The sequence below is a fragment of the Anser cygnoides genome, chromosome 14 (assembly GCF_040182565.1).
Source record: "Anser cygnoides isolate HZ-2024a breed goose chromosome 14, Taihu_goose_T2T_genome, whole genome shotgun sequence".
Lineage (NCBI taxonomy): Eukaryota > Metazoa > Chordata > Aves > Anseriformes > Anatidae > Anser > Anser cygnoides.
This window is the reverse complement of record NC_089886.1, coordinates 6,601,140-6,623,513: the sequence shown is the minus strand read 5'-3', so window position 1 is coordinate 6,623,513 and position 22,374 is coordinate 6,601,140. Positions and strand designations below refer to the sequence as shown.

Here is a 22,374-nt window from a genome sequence, read left to right as displayed (position 1 = left end):
GCTCAACTGGGATGTCACAGGTTGGCTGTGCTAACGTAACTGCTGGCTGACTACTGCAGCCAGCTAACAATAAGACTTGAGATAAAAGGATGAAGTTGCAGCTCTAAAGTGAAGGCATGCTAGATTAAAAACAACAACAACAACAACAAAACAACTTGCAGCCTTTCCAAAACAGATGCCAGGATGAAAGCAGCTCTTCACCCACTTGCCCACATCAAATCACGAAGGCTGATGGGCAGGTGGAGATGCCTCTTTGCCCAGGGTGCTTGGTCTTGGCCAGAGCGAAGGAACTGGTTCTGCATTTTTATCCCCCTCATAACAGCTCTGAGAAAGGGATGCTTTCTGACAGCTTGACCACCTCTCGCACTCACAAGCTGGCTGCCTTGTCATTGGCAGAGTCCTCGAGCAGATCCAGCTGCCCAGACAGAGCTGGCTCATGCTTCGAAATGTGGCAGGCAGCCAGAGCAGCACAGAGATGTGCTGGCTTTTCCCTGCACAATCCCTTAACAAGGAATCCTGATGTTCCTGGGCACAGCTTTCATTCCCCAGGTCCTGCACACTGTCCGGCAGTGGCTCCGATTGTCTCCGAGACTCCCCTTAGCAGAGGAATAAACAAGCTTTTTATTTCCTTCCCCTCTTGGGATGAACCAAGGAGAAACATCGTTAAACAGAAGTTTGCCTGGACTGGAGTGGCAACGAGGTGAATTCTGTCCTTGCTAGTCTAACATCTGGCCCCGTCAGGATTTGTGCCTTTGCTTCAGCCAGCTGAATCAGTCATGTGTGCCAGTTCCAAGAGGCAGTGAGCCTTATCAAAGGTGCTTACCCATTTCGCTTTAGGGACAGATAGAAGACATACTCTTATTTCTTTTCTAGTCGTATCTGCTTTGACCCAGACAGTGAGCCCAGGTCATCTCCAGATGGTACTTTCTGCCCAGATGTATTTCACATCCCCTTCTCTTAGGATGCCTGAGTTTAACAAGAGCCGCATGTGTGATCACTCCCTAAGCCCCTTCAGATGCAACAAATGGTTTAGCACAACAGCTTAACCCAGAAATCTTTGCTAACCACCCTCACCTTGAATGGAATGGACAGGGCAACTGCAGTTTAATGGCACGAGCTGCAAGAGGTTTGACAAGCCACTGGGCAGTGGCTATTTCAGCTGGTTGAGCAAGGCTCTGGCCTGTAGCCTCCACAAAATTCCCACCATCTCCCCATCTCTGTGAGTTCTGATTCAGGATGGACTTTGGGAAAAAAATAAGCAGTAAAAAGCAACTAATTTCGCAGGCAAAATGGTGCTTTCAGCTTGCCACAGAGAGTCTGCAGTATCAAAACACAATTAAGTAGTTGCACATCGACAGACTTTCCTAATTGCTGCAAGGAGCAATTCAATTACGCTTTCGACATTGAAATGAGTCATTATCAGTCTATAGGGGAAAATTCTGTTTTTGGGGTCGTGTTTTTTATAGCATGTGCTATCTTCTTCCCAAAAGTTAGCTATTTTACTGCTGACAGTTCATTTTGGATGGATTCTTCCCTTTAGAAACTAAACTGAGTAGTTGGTAGTTCTAGGAAAAAGGTTCTGCTGTAGATCAGAAAAGCCCAAAGCCATACTCTCCATTTTGGGGTTATGAGAACAGAAATTTAAGGTCCCTTCTGCCTTGTGAAATCTACCTGCTTCATAATCAGATGACAGGTAATTATAATTCTACTCTCACTTCATTTTAATTCTAGTCTACGTAGGACCCTAAACACAACCAGGCTAGTACCCCTGTTCAACCCAGTGACAGCTTGTTTTCAAGAAAGAAGTAAATCCTGTTATGAAAGCAACTGGGATGAAAGGTGGCAAAGATATTTTCAAGATAGTCTAAATTACTTGCTGGAAAAGTTAAAATATAGATTGCATCCTAAGAATTGAAGCAACAGTTTGCGTCTAGTTGGGTGACTGAGAATGGTTGAGAGCTACAGGAGCACTTGAACCTTTCTCACAGTGAGAGTTTCTTTCTTATTGTTCCTACATTGATTTGAAAGCAAGATGATTGCAGAGCCGTGAGATTCAGCAGCACTGAATAAGTCCTGTTTTGAGAGCTCTGGGTTAAACAGCCCTGATTTAGATGTTCATGCCTGCACAGTAGTTCAGCAGAGATAGCAGGTTGCAGTAGCCGCTCGGTAATTGACCTATGGTGATTTAAAACCTTAATTTGCTTCCATGCTTTCCAATTTAAAGTAGTGTGTGCACTTGGGCATAACTGTCTTAAGAGGTCTGAGCAATATTTTAGCCCAGATTCCTTAGAAAACAAGGTTTAACTGAGCATACACACTTTTGCTGCTAATAACTCCTAAGTGCATTGGCCATTTTCAGCCAAATTTGATGCATGGCTCAGAGTCCTGATGTTTATAACATTCTCATGGGTTTTGTAGAGAGCCAGAGCCAAACTCCACTCTTACTTATTTTGAAAGCAGGTGTTGGTTGAGCACTGTGGGGAGCCATGGCTTGGGACTGTCTCTCCTGTGGTGAGTACATCCCAGGGAGACAGTGAGAAGAGGATAGCTGGATCTTAGATGAGAAAGGGAAGACAAATCTAGGCTATATCGGGCCCTTTGTTTGTAGAAAGTCTTGTTTTGAAATAGCTAGGTTATAGCCATGGCTTCTGTGACGTTGCTTTTACATACAGCCATTGATGCAGGAACAAAATGCCATTCCCTACCAGAGAGCCAAGGAAGCAGAGGGTGAAGAAGATCTGCCTTGTGCTAGGGCAAGAGGCACCGCACACTGCAGAGCACTGAGTGGCACCTCCAGACGGGTAACAAGGCTCCCTGGGTGATTTGTAGGCTCTGAACAGAAAATTTGTCACTGAGCTCCCCTGAATTTTGCTTGGGCCTGCACCTTCACTGAGCTGATTTATTGAACGTGCCAATAAGCGAAGCGGGCAGGGGACCCGCTCCAAAGTCCAAAACCTGGATTTCCTATCTGTTTGCGCTCCCATCTGCCTTCAGCTCTCAAAGGTTCTTCTTAAAACAAGTTCAGGTTTTGGCTGGCTTTCAATGGCAAAGCTCTGCTGGAAATGAGCACCACTGCTTTATCTGCACGGGCTAAACCGCAGATGCTCATTTTCACAGACTGCACACTTAACAGCTGAGTTAAATTCCCAGGAGTTAAGAGGCAGCTTGGTCAAGCAAGCAGGGAAGAGCTAGAGCCTCCTGTTGTCTGATAAAAAACCCTGAGCTAATCATGTGCACCTTTGGGCCAATGGTTCCTCGCTTAGAAAATAAGGTCAGTCACAGAGTGCTCTGATCACAGAACAGAGAGCATTTCGGAAGAGGGGTGCTGCTTTTTCATTATTGCTATTCCTAAATCAAAATTCAAGCATTAACACAAAACCCACTAAATTAAAAAAGAAAACTCCCATGGACATACACAAAATATAATGTATCCCTCCTCAGACTGGCTGATATGGTCCCAGTCCCAGCGACATGCAGAGGAATTATGAGAAATGCCAAGAACTCTCCAGAACTGTTACATTTTTGAAACCAGGCTGTGTTATCTGCCACCGTGAGATATCGTGAAGCTTGCATCCATCCCACTGCGGCCACGCTTCATGGTGGCAGGATCCCACCAAGACCGGCAGGACTCATCTCCTGGGCACGAGGCCCAGGGCTAGGGAGGGAAGTGGTAACAGTTAAAAAGATGTCTGGAGTTTACAGAAATAGATTTTCTCCCTGGAATAAAACATGACTTTGAATAAATGTTTTATTCCATTGCACATAATGAATGGCAGTGAATGTGATTTGGGGACCTGTCAGAGCGGGGAGCACAGACATAGTACATGCACTGCAGACAGGATTAATGAGGTTGTTTAACTGAAACACAGGGAATTGAGATCACTGTTAATTTTAATCCCCTTTTCTCTTTCTTCTTCTTTTTTTTCTTTTTTTTTTTCTTTTTTTTTTTTTTCTTTTAATGATTGCCTTCCTGCATGGCTGATAAAACAAGGCCGTCAAAATATTTATCAGAATCTCACAGGCACCAATCCACATGCAGCAGCATAGAAGGCAAAGTGGCATCCACTGCTCAGCGTTTCCAGCAGATTTAGCAGCAAGCTCAGCTTGCAGCCCGGCAAACCCCACTATTTGCTTCCAGAAGTAGTAGAAAAGAGTCGCCAGGAAATAAATAAAGGGCAGAGCTCTAATCCAGCAGCTGCTTGAATTGGTCTGATCTGTGGCAGCATCACTTTTCCGAGAAGCTTTTCATTGTTCTCCATGTATGAATTAATATTGGGTGTCAGCGGTATGGAAAGCTGTCACTCTGGTGCGGATCAGAGCAGCTCCCACCCCTGTGCTCATGAGACAACACACTGCACAGCTTGTAAAGCATGGGGGGTAGGGGCAGTGTCTGGTGCATTATCTCCTTTCTGGCTGCTGGAGCCATTTTTAGAAGGGGGTTTGCTCCAGATATATTAACTGCTTTAATCTGCAGAGTGTATTCTTGTTGGTAGATTGGTTTCCTCCTTCAGGAGGAACACATTCCTCTTCGCCAGCTAAATGTTCCCTCTATGAGGCTTGGAGAGAGTCTGGTGTGAAGGCAGTCGTGTGTGGTTCCACCTGGTTTATTCGAGCTACGAAGAAGCAAAGGAGCACTGTGGTGCTATTAAAAGAGCAGAATAGCAACAGGGCACCATCTCCAGCTAATTGTTTCGTCAACTTGGAGAGCGACAACAGCTTGCTAAATAAGGCGCTTCTGTTCTGCCTTGCAGTTGTGCTCTTCTGTCTGCCAAGAAAAGCTCTGCCACTGGAGGCTTCTCCAGGCCTCCAGAAACATTGCCTTTGGTTTCAGTCCAGAAAGACAAAAAGCAAAACCAAAAGCTGCAAACCAGAAGAAGAGGGAAAAACCCTATGGATGTTTACCACCCTCTCACCTACATGGAAACCACGGAACTACTAACCAAGAAGAAAAAGAATGAATGAAACTTATTTACTGCATCTGCTTCAGAAAATATTAATACTCAGCTAAAGAACTGCCACTTGAGGGTTTCCTGTAATAAGTTTACGTTTTCGGTTGCTTTTGGAAAAACAATCAAATTTGCATATTTTTACCAAAATATTGAAAGTGCTTCTTTCTTTCATTTTACAAACCAGGAAACTGAAGTAATCAAGCCAGTCCTATGATAGGATTTGAGAAGAAACAAAGTGCTATTTAGAACTAGTTATTGCTCTTCATAATGGACTGAACTGGCAAATACTTTTTTATTTTAACTCTTCCTGAGCTATCCAGGAATCGAACACGATGTGAGCACCTATTAGTTAAAGCACATGTTCTTATAAGTTGATTTCCTTTGTCTCAGGCTCAATTCATTTGCAATTTTAAGCATTAACAGTACAACAATTTTGCACTCAAAAGCCAGATTTTTTTCACCAGTAAGGCTCTTCCTGAACACACTTCGTTTTAGTTTTGGCATGTCCTTTTGTGTGCTGCCTTTAAACTTTGTATCTACACAAAGTTTATAACTATATCTGTCTGTACCCCATCTTTCTCCCCAAACCGGTGACCAGACAGTGAGCCCAGGCCAAACGCCCCTGGGTGCCAATTTTGGCATTGATGATATTGGTCTGTTGTCAGTAGTAAAGGTTCATTATGTTATACAAATGGCTCCAAATCTGTGATCTTAAACTTTTGGAGGAATCCACTCAACGAAGTTAGAGAGAAAGATCTTGCAGGATGCAAGAGTGAAGGAGTAGACATTTCTCACTCCTGCAAAAAAGAAAGGAAAATACATTGCAGAAAGAGACCAGGGCTACCTCTGAGCCAGCCAGCCTGCTTCCCAATAAGCCCAGGGGTGACTCAAGAGAGACGTACCCAATTTCCAGACACAGCCTGGACAGCATGCCTAGCTCCTACATGCCAAGCCAAGCCAAGCCGCCAGATGAGCTGTGTGCATGGGACGAGCCAGTCACGACGAGGAATTTCTCTAGTTCCAGTTATGATTGACAAGAGAAGGAATAAGAAGATAGGAGCTGAAAAGCTGTGTGCAGTAACCTTTCCCTTTGTCAGAAATGTCAAACCAATTCCTAACAGCTCACTTTAAAATGCATTTTACGTCCTCTTTTTGACATCTTTCCCACCTCCCCAACATTGCCAGAAGATACAAATTCACCCTGACAGCCAGGAGGGGAAGGGAAAACAAGGAAGGAAAAAAAAAAAAGAAAAACAAATTCTACTTTTTATAACCATCATAGAGGACAACAAGATTTGGTATAATACGCTTATTGACAAATCAAGCATGAAACACCTTCTCCATGAAAAAAAAATAGCACTAATCAGGCAGAAACAAGGTTACTTATCCTAGCAGGACACAATTTTTATTGTCCTATTTCCCTGCTAAACACTTATGACACTTCATAACATAACAATATCAGGCTCATTTTCTTAGATTTTTATTGCCTGTCTCCCCTCACAAACCTCCTCCGTTCCTTTTCTCAATCGTGTTGTACTACAGAGCCCCACGTTTTTGCATCAGGAAAGCTGCGCAGCTGAACCAAGACACATCTCACACGAAGACAAAAAAGAAAAACATTAACAATCAAAGCCACACACCACACAATAAAGATGAAAGGAAGAGGTTTTAAAAACTCTCACATCTGCATTCTGAGACTTTATAGATGTACTTCCTTAAAAAATGGATGTCTAGTCTCATTAGCCATCCAGGCTTCCATCACACTCAGCAAAGACAGAACAGGCAAGTCAGGAGAATGATTCACTTCCAATACCTTCTTTATGCAGCTATTTTGGGATGGAGTAAATCATTTTTTGAAAATTAGCCAATTAATATAATAGCCTAGATATCCAACTCTTATAGAGCTACAGGGTAGGATGTGTCCACCCCTAGTGTCATAGCACATGGAAAGACAGGTCCAAAGATCAACGGCTAGTAATAGTTATCGGTGACATTTATTTGGCTTTAAACCTCTGGGAAGGAACAGACCCAGGGAGAGAAAACACTTGTTCAAGTTCACTGAGAAGGTCAGTAGAACTGCTCAGGTCTCTCAAGTGCACTCCAATGTCCTGAATAAAACATGTTCATTTATCATGCAGGGGACAAGTTTTAGGAAATGACAGCCCAAATACCACTTTAAAAGAAAATAAAATTTAAAAAGCATGACCTTACATTGGCACATGTTGTGAGCAGAAGCACGACAGTTCCCCCAAGATCCCAAGAGCATCTGGAGTAGGAAAAAACAATCCTGTAGGTTTTCAATAGCTGCTTGCTTTAACAAAACCCTAGGCACAGGACCATATCAATGACTGCACTGCCTAAGCAACCTTAGAAGTAAATGCACTGCAGTCTAACTAGAACTGGGGCAAAAACTGGAGGGAACAGAAGCACCTCACACAGCACCAAATTAATGCTGGCTCTGGGCTAAGTGATGGGAGATGTTTTGCCATTTGCAGCTGCACTGAGGACGGCAGCCAGTGTTAAATGCCCCTTATACTGTCAGTGTAGAAAAGCCCGCACAGACCTGAAGAATGTTTTTTATCTATATGTCACCACGTCCCTTTGTACTTTCTTTCAGCTGTAGCCACTTGCTTAGAAAAAGAACTAACTACCAGCTGAATCAGTGCTTCCCGTCCTCCAGACACTTCATAACCCCAAACCTCAGCTCTTCTCACTTATTTCTTGTGTTTACCCAACAGATCATGGCAAAAAGGGACAAGAGAAAGGAGTTTATAATAGGAAAATAATCAATACTGACATGCCATCACTGTCTGCAAGGCAATCATTAGCAGCTCAGGAGAGACCTCGGGGGCCTCTGTTTGCTCGATGTGTGATTGCCTCCTGCTGAGAACTAAAGCTGCTATGAAAGGCTTCAGCAGGTGCCTTTTCCTCCTCCACTCCTGCTCCAGCCCAGGGAATTCAGTGCAAGTCAGGCAGCTAAATTACACCTCTGGGTTATTATCTGCCGTATTAATTACTGTGGTCTCCCTAATTATCCTCCTCTCTTAACACACTGCGTTGGTTTGCAGGAAGAATGCAAGGTTGGCAAACAGTGGCATTTAAAAAAGATCAGGCTAGAGGCTCAACTGCTGTAAAGCAGCACAGCAGGTTTATGGAAAGGTCAGTTTATGCTGGTGCTGGAGTTTGCCCATTTGTTTTACGAGGGTGCGAGCTGAGTTTCAGCTAGGCTGACATGCCCTGGCCAGCTGGCTAGACTGGAGACAAACTGTTTGGATCAGTTGTTCTCTCATCTACATCATGACCTTGTGCAAAGTACTATTCCCCAGCACAGCTCTAATGTGACTTTCTGACCTACAATTAAAAAAAAAAAAAAAAAAAGCAAACAAAAAAATCACAATGCAGTATCAACATCCAGAGTCAAAACATTTCTTTCTCCTCCTGTTCCATCCTGCATGAACTGTAGGCAGACTTGGGTGACCCAGGGACACTCTTGTATTTTGGCTGTTCTGTTCTTCAAACGACCAGTCTGCGGTGGACTAGCACTCGGTTCACTGACATATGGAAAATCACGTTTGCAACGTAAAACAGTTCAGTCACGCACTTCCCTACCTTTGGTGTACAGGTGCCTCACTGTCCCCCAGCTGGCACACTGCTTGGCTGCAGCTCCTGACCGAGGTACGCAGCCCAGCTCACCAGATTCAATCCACCGCAGGTGTGGTTGACAAGGACGTCTGCTCGGGAGCCTGACAGCTTGCAGTTGGAGCCATCATTTGGAGCCTTGGCAGATTTGCTACACTGGGACGTACCACACAGGAAGGTACGTATATCCATATCGTATAGCTCTGATCCTGAAAGAGCATGAATAGTTAGATAAAGCACATTAAAAAGAAAAAAAAAAAATCTACAATCTGGAGTGCACCTTCCTGGACCGTGCTCTTTCAGCATGATCCATTACTTGCACGTGTGTTCATAACCTCAGACTAACGCCTCTAGCTGTGGGCTATTTTTTTTTCCATGCTCCTCAGAATGTGCGTCTCTTTTTTTCTTACTTGATACCTCTGCAAATAATGTCTAACAGGCCCTCTGTCCTGCAGAAGACATGCCATAAAAACTGACAGTGCTGAAGGCAGAGATGGACACTGCAAATGTCACACAGCTTTCTAGCCAGAGCTGGCTAAAGCTCTATTAGTCCTCGTGTCAGCCATGGGATATGAGGTACTCCCTGCAAATATCACCAGACTGCTGCGCTCATCTGCCTCCACAGCTCACAGCTTTCAACAGAGACTTCTGAAGCACTCAGAAAATACAGACCCAAGCAGACGAGATATATCTTCCAGTGTACAGAGAGAAGCAACAGACATCCCATCTTAACACACTGTTCCCCAGCACAGGGAGTGAAATGCAGTCTGCTGAGGTCAGTGCCAGCTCTGTGTATATTGTTTAAGTCCCTCTTAGGCCTCCAGCTGTCACGCAGGCCACGTGCTGTCGGAAATGTTTATCCTGAGGGAAGATCCGTGTTTTTCAAGAACAAATAGTAACTGATGAATTTTCAACTCACTCCCTACAACGTATAACCAGGGCAAGATGAGTGACACCCCTGCTCTAGGTTTGCACAGCGTTGGCACCAAGTAAGACAGATTTGCCCTTTTCCACTATTTCCCTATTTCCCACTCCTTCACTCCAAGGACAACTGCGGATCCACAGCACTGGAGAAGGAGAGGCAGAGATGTGCACGTGGAGGGACAAACCCACAGAAGGAAGAGGCAGTGTCTCGAATGTCAAACTCTCAGCCCTCCCCTGCATGTGTGACCATTTATTTACCCCCGTTGCTATCTCCAGCATGAGCTGGTGACACCAGAGCCAGAACTGCATGCCTTTCTAGAGGACACTGAGGGATTCACCTCTCTTTTGGATACAGGAGTTTTGTTCCAGCCATGTCATAGCTGGAGGTACCCAGCCGGGAGCTGAGAGCAGCCATGTCCATAAGAAAGAGCCAAGGCACTGTTAGAGCGGTCGTGTTACAGTACTGAAGAAGCCATCTCTGCATGAATTCATTAATGACAATAAGAAATTTGCCCAACAATGCAGCGAAAAAGAAACTGGAACATAAATAAAACCCCCGTGTTCCAGCCAGCAAAGCCCCTTCCTTGTAAACCCCTTCTTCCATGGCTCTGAGCTCTCTCTCAGAAAGTAGCACAATCTTCTTTCATCAGCAGTTTTGCATCACGAAGGTGACCTTCTCCATGATGCCGCACAATATTCAGGGTGTAAAATGTGACACAAGATTATGTCCTGATTCCTACCTGCACTGGGCCATTTTTAGGTAGTTCCACAACCCATTTCAGTCAGAGGAAATCTTTGCAGCAAGCTTCGGATCAAGCCCGCAGTAAATTTGAGTTCCCAAGGCCTTCCCAGTTTTGCTTTTTGTCCAGAGGAAAGCGTGCAGTACGGTGTTTGTGTTGATGGATGGGTTGGCATTAGAGTAACAAGGTGCAGGAGATCCAAAGCCGTGCTGCTGTGAATATACATGAGTCACCACCGCTGCGTGTGCCAAGCGTGCTTCCAAACCAAGCTGCAGTTTGCCCTTGGTTGTTCAGCTGGGCATAGGCAAGTGTGCAGAACTTCATTTTTTCAGTGATTCAACCCACTGACTTAACAGGAATCTCTGTCTTGATCTGCTTACTGGGAAACATCAAACAAAGAAGGCTGTTGTGTGTTTGCATTTTATTAATAGTTTACAACTTGAATTTTTCTTCTCTTTTGTTCCTGCTGATCTCAGAGAAAACTACATATAAATATATATATATGGTTGCCAAATAGATTTCTTGCAGGAAAGAAGAAAAGTATGAATAATGGCTTCTGAAGTATAGATAATTAGCAGATCAAATAACCCCAAGGACTGGAGAATTTTTTCATCATCTGCAGATATTCGCTTTTCCTATTTTTCTAAATAAATTATGTGCACCCTCCAGGTACATTTCTTTTCCTAGTTCATATAACAAAAATGAAGGTGTCTACTGTGGGGGCAGGGGGGATATTTATTTTTTTTACTTTAATTTGATGCTTCTGACAGCGAGAAAATGACAGCTCTGGCTGTAGTTAGGAGTCATACAGGCAGCTGCTGTACAACCTTCCTGACCATAGCACCTCTACCCTGACATCTCCACTCCTACAAATGGATGCTGTGCAATTTAGTCTAGCAATGCCAAGGTAAAGAAGTTTGCCAGTGTCACCTCAGTGGGCAGCAGGCACACAGTAAAAATTGGGAGCCCATTTCTCTCTGGGTGCAAATGGCTGCAGCTCTCCCTTTGGATTCCAAGTCAAATACCAACATTTTTTTTTTTTTTGAAATATTTCCTTACTTCTTATTTATTTACTCTGCTTCTCAGTATATCCATAACTAAAGAACATGCAAACCTCCATTAACATGAAACCAAAGCACTTCGCTTTTCGTCTGAAGCAGGACAAGGCTAGGACACAGGAAAGGGTCCTTTCCTCTCCCCAAACAGCAGTTAATGTGCCACTAGAGTCACTCATCGCCAGCCCACAGCTGATACATGCTCAGAAACGCATGTGTAGCTTTGCCCATAGATTCCCAGAGATAAATGAATACATAAAAGAGTGGCTGCCCCACTGAGGCGTTCAGCTGCTGATTTGTGGAAGCAGTCAGGGAATGAGGCTTTAAAAATGGATAGGACTCTGGTGCAACCTAGGAGTTCACAAGAGCAGATTTTTCATAGCAATTTTCTTATCAAAAAGTAGAGAGCCAAAGCTCTATATTCTACTAAAATCACAAGAAAAATGATGCGACTGTTACTTATTACAAATAAACCTGATAAAGTGTTACAAAGCTTGAGCCCTTCAAATCTTTTTTTCCCCCCTAATGAAACACTGTCATCTTAGAAGCAAAATAAAAGTCTTCCTTTAGTGACAGTAATTTAATAGCAGGGACTTTAATTAATTTCATCTCCACATCAGTGCTCTGTTTTATTTAAACTCCCATCCTGCAGCCACCGGGGTGCTCGAGCATCTGCAAAGCTGGCGAGGGCCCTGGATGGCAGCCAAGGGGAGGTTTGGTGCCGGTGGCAGATGGCAGAGTCACGGAGACATGACAGAACCGGCTCTAAGCTACTTTGTGCAGGTAGCAGTAGTGGTTTACCAAGAGGAGCACGGTGCTTAGCCCAGGAAAAGCAAGATAAATTGCAACCATCCATACTTAGCTCAGGAAATGGGATGACCATAGGCCTTTGCTAGCTATAATGAAATTACGGCTCTTGCAAGTAGTCCTTAAGTACTCAGACAACCTCAAACCATCCATTCTTCATCTTTGTTGATGAAAGTTTGCGATGGTGATTCACCAGGGACCCAGAATGGTGGTTATTATGTGTGTGAATGATGATGGCTTCCCTCCTTAGAAATCTCCTCACTAGACTACAATGAGAAAATGAATAAATGCAGCCAATGCTCATGGCACACAGAATCCCATGCCCTCGCTAAATCCTTAGCTACAGCCTGCTGAGGCCTGAAAAAATATAATTCAATGTCAAGGAAAGATGTCGGCAAGCACTGTCAGGGAGACGTCTCTATCAGTAGCCCCATAGAAAATCGAATTGATCTTTCATTACCCTATGCAATTAACCTATGTAAATATGTGCTAATGACCACTTCCCTAGCAATTCACTTCCTTTGCTCATCAAGCCACACGAAGCCACGAGCAGACACTGTTCACAAGAGCACCTCTTTGGTGACCAGGCCCCTCCAGCCTGGGAGGAAAAGGCAGGGAGCTGGTGACAGTGACACCACGGAGGTGACAGCCGTCCTACCTTTCTCTGCAGGCAGCTTCTGAAAGGTGGTTCTCAGCTACTTGCTCATGCTGTGAGAGACTTCTCATGGCCATCGCAGCCCCCGCTGTTGCTATTAACCATCTTCTTATTGCTCTGAAGCAGGGGTTGGTTGGTCGCCTGCCCATGCACGGCAATGTTAAAATAAGAAAAGGCGAGTTCTGCTGTGGACGAGTCTGTTCTCCCTCCTCCTTGCTAAGTAAGCCCAAGCAGATGGTGCGTGAGGAAGAAGGCAGCAGCAACGGTGCCTAAGAGGCAGCCCAGAGGATTCCCAGCTGGTGATCCCAGAAATAGGAAACCACGTTGGTTTGCCTTCACTTCACTTCTGTCGCACTGCTGATGCCCTGCTGTTCCCGCTCCCCCAGAGAACAGAGGCTGTGCCTTAATGTCCACACATCCCAGCACACCAACTGACCTGCTCAGAGTCTTCCAAAAAGGTACATCAGATTTCAGCAGTGCAGCTCATGAAGTTCACACCAAGGCATTAGCCCCTGTCCTAAGAGTCTCCGGTCCTTCATACATTGTTTAGAGACCCTTCCAACAATGCAGCCAAAGTCAAAGGAGCTTTATCTGACCACACACTCCAGTCCCCTTCTGGGACCGTCCTGAAGTTGCTTATAAAGCACCACATCAGCCCTGCCCTATGTGCAGATTATACTGTGCCCAGTTCCTACATAGATGCCAGCAGGGTCACAAGGCTATGAATTAGACAATAAACAGGACCTCTCTCCATCCAACAGCACAGTTTAATTTTTAGGTAGTCCTGCGTGGAGCCGGGAGTCAGATCCTATGACATTTGTGGGTCCTTCCAACTCAGGATATTCTATGACTGCAAATCTTCTCAGAAAAGCAGTAAAAAGTATGCAAAGTCAAGAGCTGCATTAAGATTCCTGTTGCCAGAAAGCAGTGCCAGTGTGTTAGAGCCCATCAGAATAAAAAAGAACAAAAGTTGACCAGAGCAGGGCCTGATCCCTGATTTCACTCCCCTCCTTGGTGATTTCCCCTGGGGAAGCCCCCGAGGAACCACTGCTGGCTGCTGGGAGCACCACACATGGGACGTAAAAGGGCCTGGGGTGCCCACCCTGCCACCAAGAGGCCGACAAACAAGGACCTCACCCACCTGCAGGGCTGCCGGGCTCCATCTCCAAAGGCTCAGCACCCTAACGGGGCACCCCCAATACCTGTGAATGAGCCCTGCTTTTACATACTGCCTCTTGCCTTCAAGAGCTTGGAGCCCTCTTGAACTTCAGTGAGAGAATTGGAGTTGTCACCTCCCTCTGCCTGGTGCTCATCACCAAAGTAACGACAGCATCAAGCTCTCGATGCGAGCTGCTGTTCTTGTGGTAGCTGCACACACTTCTAACACTGCCTGGGTGCAGTCTCAGCAAGACAAATCACATTCTCGGGGTTCTTTGCCATTAGAAAGTAAACTTAATTAGTTTGCTGTGTAGATATAAATGGAAGACATAACTGCTGGAGAACTGAAACACCCACACACCCTCTGCAGACAAATCCAGAGCCGCAGCACGCTGCTGTCCCTACAAACACACATCACGGACCACAGTCATGCACCCCAGCACCAGGAGCTGTAGCGTTTTTATGTTCTCTCAATAATTCTCTCCAGCAGCACAGCAAGGCTTGCAAAGCCCAAGGCTATAGCCACCAGTTTTTACAAGCATAATAAGCAGAGTTTATTCCTACACCACAGACGCAAACATTTCTAGGATCCCAGCCACGTACAGAGGGCACCTGAGACACCAGCAGCTGTCTCCAGCTCTATTTGACCCCCTGAAAAAGGAAGCATGGAAAATGCTATTCCAGCAGGCATTAATGCGGGTTAATTAAACCTCAACTGCTCGGCAGGGGCAGAGCGAATCGAGAAGCGGTGCTTCTGCAGGCTGCCCAGTGCACCGATCCCACTGCGGCGTGATCATTAATGGTTCTCATACCAGCCTCAGGGCTCATTTGCTTGACAAGAGCAAAGCAGTAATTTTACCGTTGAACACTTGCAAAAACGATGCCCTGACTGTTATCAGAAGTGACAGGCAAGTTATGTGAGCAGTTAACTGAAGGTTACTTTTTAGGGCCAAACCTCTGAATAGATCAGACAGCCATTGTTCATGCATGAGAGGAAGAAGGGAAAGAAAACATAAAGAGAAAAAAAAAAAAAAGGAAGGAAAAGGAAACCAAAGAGGGGAAAAGGAAATAATAGAAAAGAGACGGATTTAGTTGGTCTCATTGAATCAGTGCTCTGGGGGATAGGAGGAAGACCATAAGCACAGCAGCTGCCTGCGTTCACCAGGGAGCCCTGGCCGTGCCAGTTGGTCAGCAGCTGCGGCAGGTCGGCGATGCAGCTGGCGCGGCAGGAAGAAGCCGAGGTTACAGCGCAGGCAGGAGAAGCACCCTTCAGTCTGCACCTCCCGCCAGGCTGCGGGGCTCCTGCCTTCCTCCACATCCCTCAAGTGAAAACCTCAAGAGAAACATTTCCAGGTCCAAATTGCTTCGTTTATGCTCTGGACGCTTTGTAGAGGAATAAAATCAGCCATAGCATGAAGGTTCCTGAGCACCCTCCAATTCAAGATTTTTAGGAAAAAAATAGAGTCTGTGAGACTCAGGAAACCACTTAAAGAAAAGCTTTCAGTTTTGACAATGTTTCTCCGAAAAATAATAATAAATAAAATTAAATTAAATATCCTGTTTGAATTGCTGAATTGCCCTAAATATTTTTTTTACCTTAAAATATACTAGCCTGCAAAAATGAAAGCTGAAAGAAGAAATAGTATAATGCTACAATGCAAATGAAGCCTTCATTTAAAAATAATGAAGTTTTTGTTTGCTCTTATCCAAAAGCAATGTGGAATTATGACTTTTCTTCTAAAAAAAAAAAAAAGAAAAAAGGATGGAGTCATTCCCCCAGAGAAACTTCTTATATGTTTCACCTGATGGCAAATGTGAGAAAAAGCAAGAAAAGCGAACTCTCGACCTGCGACCTGACTCGTTACCAGGCTTGGTGGAGCCTGCCTGGCTCACAAAGTCACATCCCCATCACCCGCAGGCTGAGGGAGCAGAGAAGTCTCGTCCCTGCCCTGCGTGTGTGCGACCGAAGGGTTCGGCTGCTAACAGCTGCTCCTGCTCTGGCTGCCGGCTGATGGACTGCTCTGCTGGGCTCCTTTAAGGTAGCAAAGCACAAGGCCGGCGGTTCTCTGAACTTTGTGGAGAATAAGATTGATGGGTGGGAGTGGGCGAAGGGGATTTCCCATGCTTGAGACCTAGAAGAATTAAGCCTGTAGACTCCAAAGGTAGAACAAGGGGTTTTCTTGCAGTTAATGACAATGGTCTTAGAAACTATCAGGGTCACAATTTATATAAATACTTTCATTTATGATCAGCAGAAGGAGATAAAAAAAAAAAAACTGCTCCCACCTCTGCTTCCCTCCCACGCCAGCTGCCAGAGCGGAGGACATTTGGTGTTACATCGCTGGGGTGACTGCCCCTGGCTGCTACCTTGCGGGTGCACCTGAGGACACCCAGAGCCCAGCACAGCTCAGGACTGTGTCCTGCCAGCCTGCGCCGTGCCGGGGAGGCACCGAGACAGCTCGCCGAGATTAAAACCTCCCGTTATTTATCGCCAGATACGCTCCATTCTGGGTCTGTCGGCCTGGACAGGGCCATAAATACTCACAGGGCTCAGGCTGAGTGAGTCTCTTGGGTTTTGGATGGGAACAGTGCAGCTGGGAGCTTCTTTGTCTGAACTCCCGCTCTCCCTCCATCCCTCCTTTTCACCCCATGCCCCACCTTTTCTGATCTTCACCTTCCCAAGAAAGGTCAGCATTTTGCTACACCGGTATGTGCGTGGAGCACACCTCGGCTGATATAAGCAGGCTCAATGCAGGCAAGGACTAAACCTCACAGCGAGCTCCCGTTGGTTTTCTGATCACATCCCGGGCTGGCTGTCAGGCTGCAAAGGCAACAGGATTTATTGCACTGAAACACAGCAGCAACAGAAGCCCGTGAGGAGCCTACGGAGCTTCATGTACAGGAATAAAAATTTCAGGGCCGCTTGGAGATATGAAATATTTCTTAATTACTTTCTGCTCCAGTACAGCTTGAGAATATTTCTGCTGTTTTTGTTCTTGGGGCTTTTTTGGTGGTTTCAACTGCCCAATTTTTTATTTATTTATTTATTTTTATGTAACTGGTAGCAAAGCAGTATTATGCCAGCTTCCGTGCTGTCTCATAAAGGGCTATCTGTGGCTTTGCTGGGAGACTGGCTGCTCATGGAGGATGCTGGCACCGAGAAGGTGACAGCCTCCATCAGCACAGGATCATTTACCTCCTGCCGAAACACATTAAAATCTCCTCTCCTGAGACATTTCTCCGTAATGGCTTTGTGGGAAGGCACATTATTGTAATATTTGCTCACAAGAAGCCTGAACTGGCTCCTTCCATTGATTCCTTCCTGCCCTGCCAGACCACGCAGTAATGCCCCTTCTGCTCAGTAACATTTGTCCCTTGAACTTATTTCTAAGGCACAATTTTCCCAGCCATCCTTAAAGCTTCACCTTGCTCCTCTCCTCTTCCTCCTGCTCAGTCTCTGCCCCTCAAACAAATGTGTTGTTTTTCACTGCCAAGAGACTGAGCCCCACTCCTCCCACCATTTCCCATCCTCAGACACTGCCCCTGCAGCCAGGCCTGCAACAGCAAAAGGAAACTGCAAACAGCAAAAGGAAAAGGGCACTGGGAGCTGCACCTTAGCTGCAGCTTTCATCTCTCAGAAATACCCGGAACAGCTCCTGTTTCGCACTGGCCAGCAATTAGTAAAAAGCTCCAGGATCGAGGCCAGCTGGGACGTGGCCCTGGGCAGACCAGAGGTGACCACCTGTCCCCACACTGATGTCAGCTGCACTCACACACCTCTTTTTGCTTCCCCCAGTGTACCACTGGCATTCCCCACAGGCCAGAGCTGAGGAGAAAGGCTTCTCATCACCTCCTTACATCCCTTTTTCATCTGCTTTGCATGTGTTTAACTGAACTGAGAAAAAGGCAGCGCTCACAGTAAAACAGCCTTCCTGCCCATGCCACAGTTGGTGCTTCAGCTTTCAACTACGAAAAACTGGTTCTGAATAGCTATAAAGCAAAAACAAAAAAAAAAAAAAGGACTTGACCCCAGAACTGTGAGCCTCCAAAACGGAGAAGGGGCACAAGCAGGATTTCCTTCCCCATCACCAGGACTGCTCAGATCTCTGTTCCTAAAAATGACAGGTTTTCTTCCAGCATAGCAGGCTGGGGAGGACAGCAGGGGTGGACAGCTGGATGGAAAAGAGAATGACAATTTTGCCAGGACAGCCCAATGACCGTGGTAGGTCATGTTTTTTAATCTTTTCTAGGTTAAACACAGGCAGTTGTGTCTTGTTACATTACATTATATAATATGATTTGCTGATATAGTTTGATAGGTTGAATCCAAGAACATGGTGACTCATGTAGGAAATTGGAAGCCTCCTTGTCTCCAGCACAGTGTCTCCGGAAGCTGGAGTGAATCAAATTGATTGTATTTATTCTGTTACTTTTTGTTGTTTAGTAAATAGCTATTAATTTAGTTATTTTTAAGTCTGTAAGGGAAAGCCTCCCCAGTTAATAGCTAAAGGCTTGGGCAACAGATTCTCTAAAAGGCAGTATTTTTAGGAAATGTCCCAAAAATGGAACAAGAGGAGAAGGGAATGTCACCGAAGTCAGGTGTCAGAACTCCTGGGTTGCAGTCTCTGGCTCCAGCACTGACTTCAGAGGAAGACAGCTTTTCCCTGCGAAGCAGCCTGGCTGCCAAGGAGTCCCTTGCTCTGGGAGCTGAATGCTTTTAACAAAAAGCCTGAGCTTTTCTGAAATCCTTCCCTCTAACATCTGGCCATCTCAGTTTGCCCAGACGTAAAGACTCACTTCACTGTAGCACTGTAAATCTTAATAAAGATCTGTAAACTGTAGATGAAAAGGATGATATGAGTGCACAAGTGCCGGTATCAAGTATAGCCCCTGAGAAGCACAGACTTTCATGCTGTACCATGCACAGCAGCAATGCAAAATGTATGAATGTCACAGCGTTATTGATTTGGTAGCTGCTAAAAAGCTCCAGGATCCCTGGCAATAAAAGCATGATAATGAGAAGTAGCCAGGATAGCTATTTCAGCAAACTGTATTTGCATTCACTGGGACTAGAGCATAAGCCGTATTTATCAATAGGCAGTTGAGGGATGGTTTGAATGCAAAGGATTAGCCAGGTTCGTTTTACATTTGGTGGTTGTGGCTTACCTTTTTAGCATTGGCTGCAAGGTATCGTTACAAAAGAACAACTCACCCAAAAGGGAATGCTGCAAAATAAGAACTATCGGAGAAGAATCTAACTTCTTTATTTTATTTTATTTATTTTGTTTTATTTTGGTGGTATTCAATTTTTCTGTAGATAAAATACCAACACCTTGGTCTATTTATACTCTGAATGTGCAGGAGCACAACTCCCTTACAAGATGAAGGAAAGGCAAAATGTTAAATTGCCCTAATGAGTAGTTACTATTTAATGAAAAAGAAGATAATGTATTACTTTATGAAAGCCCAAAGTGTCAGAGATTTCTCTTGGGAGGGAGATATAACGTAATTAAGGCCAAGTGCCATGATAAAAGAGCTACCTCAGTGATGTATGTTGTCTGCTACTGCCCCCCCTTTTCCCCCCAACCCCTTCTTGTCTCTGTGTAAATGAGGATACAGCTCCAACGGGGCTGCCTTCTATAATTTACCATAGCAGGGCATTTCCAAGAGCAGAAAGGAGGAGAGTTAGTAAACACCATCCACTCTCCTACTGAGAGAAAGGGGAAAGATGCCACTGTGCTTTAACAGAGGCTACGTGAAAAAAAATGACTGCTTTGTTATTGCGGGTCATTAGCATAGGTACAGCCATAAATTTTGTTGTTCCCTACTGCTGCCACTGCAGTACAGCTCTCACTCGTAGAGCAGAAATCCTGCTGAAACCGACTTCTGAGTGAGCTTACAAAGTTTTTGGACAAAAGGCATCCGTCCCATGGAGGAGGGGTCCCTGTGAAGCCTTGTGCTCGGTGACACACGGGCTGGAGCCACGTCCTTCCCCCGTGTTGTCAGGGGTCCCACATGCTCGGTCCCGGTGGGATGCTCTGTGCCCAGGTTCTGATGGAGACTGGGGCATTTGGGGGATTCAAAGCTTGGAAAGTCTATTTTGTCTTTGTTTCTCTTTCATTAAGTGACTGGTTCTCTCTTCATTTATCTCCTTTCTGGAAGGATCTACTCCCATGGCTGCCATAAAGGTCCCACATGGCAGGAAATTAAGGAAAACTTTTCACCTCCCAAGAATCCCAAGTAAGCGGTTAATTAAACACTAATGATTATGCTCCTTCCAGTAATGCCGTGCAGCCAGCAAACTTTTGTAATGTAAAGAAAAAGAAGGCAGAAAGCAAATTCCTCCAATGTGTCTTGTCTTGGGAAAGCGTTCAACTCCTGCTGGCAGAAAGTTTATAGGCCTCTGCAGAGATCCCAGCTGGGTGATTTTTTCCTGTCTCTCAGACACAAATACCATGTAAATTCTCTTAAATTACTTGGTAACTAAGAAAGATATGCTTGGCAAATACCCTATTGCTACATAACACAGTAATTACATATTCTGTATCCAGGTAGTAATTATATTGCCTGTTGATTACTCAGTGATTACACTTTGAAGTAATTACCGTGACACCTAGGTACTCTGGGTGATGAAGTAGCAATAATCCTGCATCCATTCTATGGGGAACTGGCTTCCCTATAAACATGCCCCCCACTCCTCTTTGTATAAAAGACAGGTCTGGAGAACTCCCAAGGGGTAGGGTTGTGAGAAGGGAGAAGGCTGTGAAGAAATGTGCATCTTGGTGGGCAGCAGGCCCTCCATGGACTATCTCCGGATGAGCTCTGAAGACAAGAGACTCATTTAATATCAAAGGGAGCCCGATGTCAGCAGGGCAGAAAGCATGCTGAGCAGTCAGGAGGCTTTGATGACTACAAAGAGGCCATGCAGTGGCTCCGAAGAGGCAGCAGAGCAGGACAGCCAGTGAGCGTTCGATGCAGGGACCAAGGAGCACCAGCAAGAGCAACAAACCATCACCAGCTACATGCACCCAGCACTGTGGGTACACTGTAGCTCCACTACAGAAGCTGTTGAGATCCGAGACTGCAGCTTTACTGCTCCAAAACCAGAAGATTTTGCCCCCTGTGGTTAAGCCTGGCATGCTCCCCGGGGTGACCGGTGGCATCAGCCCAAATGATACATGCCCCGGCATCATGTAACTGCAGTGCAGACGAACCCCTTAACAGAGGAACCCAAGAAGACTCGAAATGTTCACACACGTAGGGGAGCTGCTTATTGTTATCCCAGTATTCAAGTAACCAAACCACACTGTTAGGACGTGTTCAGCCAGTAACTTCTTCTAATGCAGTATTTGGCTAGCAATGCTGAATAAATCACGGGGAGAAGGGAGGGAGAGGTTTTTTAAAACAACAAAGACTACTGCCATCTACAGCTCCTACTTGCTTTTCCCATCACCTCCTGAAGCTCGTTTCTGAACTCAATAATCATTCAAATTCTCCCTGCATCCCAGGGAGATGACCTTTTTTAATTGCAGCGAGTGCTAGAGATTGACTTCTGCCAACCTTGTCAGGCCAGTCCAGAAAACTCAGAAGCAACCTGGGCAGGATTTTAAGAGCTCTGAGTTCTCACTCTGTCCCTTAATAACGCTTAAGTGGATGCTAATAGGTTAACATGTTAAATATTGCCTCTTTCTTGCCTGAACCAAGTGAGAAATATTTCAATTACTGTATTCCCTTGGAAGATCCCTACCCGCTCCAAGTTATTACAAGCCACTCCACATTCATCACATATTTGCCTGCTCTAAGCTAAGAGCGTAGCTCTTTGGAGTTTTCATTTTTTGATTGCACTGTGCCTGATCCGGGGAATCCTCTGGAAGATCACAATGCAAATAATAAATAAAGCCTCCAAGCTTCTTCCTGCCCATCCCCATGCTGGAACTGTGCTCAGGTCCCAGCCCACAGCACAATCCAAGCTTTTCCTTTTCCCTAGTTAAGCGCAGGCATTACCCACAGCTTATCGAAATTGGTGGGAATTTTCTACTGATTTCAGTGTACGCTAGGTCCAGCCCCTAGAGAAATTTCCAACTAAATAAAGTACTCTGAGAAATCACCAAGAGAGTTCATTAATAAATCTTACGATGGGTTTATTGTGTACTGTGGAGAGAGAGGGAAAGAAGAGAAAAACTGCATACAGTCTGCAAAAGCATGCACGTCCCCATTAAAAATACCCTTCCCTTGAGAGCATGATAATTACCAATGGAAACTGGTCAACTATGTGCTTCTATGCAGCAAAATTATCTGCTCCTCTACAGAAGAAACCTGTTATTGGGCTCCTCTTGCTGCAGCCGATCTCAGCTTTGGTCATCTGTCCTCACCATGCCTGTAAGACATGTAGACAGGTAGACAGTCTACATGTCTAAGCCCGTGCTCTGTGTGGTTGGCAGTGCTGT

At 45.3% G+C, this 22,374-nt stretch overlaps 1 long non-coding RNA gene across 3 annotated transcripts in view; it reads right to left on the bottom strand.

Moving 5' to 3' along the window:
• The window catches only part of LOC106032840 (uncharacterized), a 156,138-nt gene that overhangs the window by 24,328 nt on the left and 109,436 nt on the right, over positions 1-22,374 (bottom strand). For all 3 annotated transcript variants that reach the window (XR_010834977.1, XR_010834978.1, XR_010834979.1), the window contains 2 exons: positions 10,253-10,631; positions 8,559-8,797 (listed from right to left, as the gene is read on the bottom strand). This is a non-coding gene — a long non-coding RNA (uncharacterized lncRNA). The remainder of the gene's footprint in view (positions 1-8,558; positions 8,798-10,252; positions 10,632-22,374) is intronic.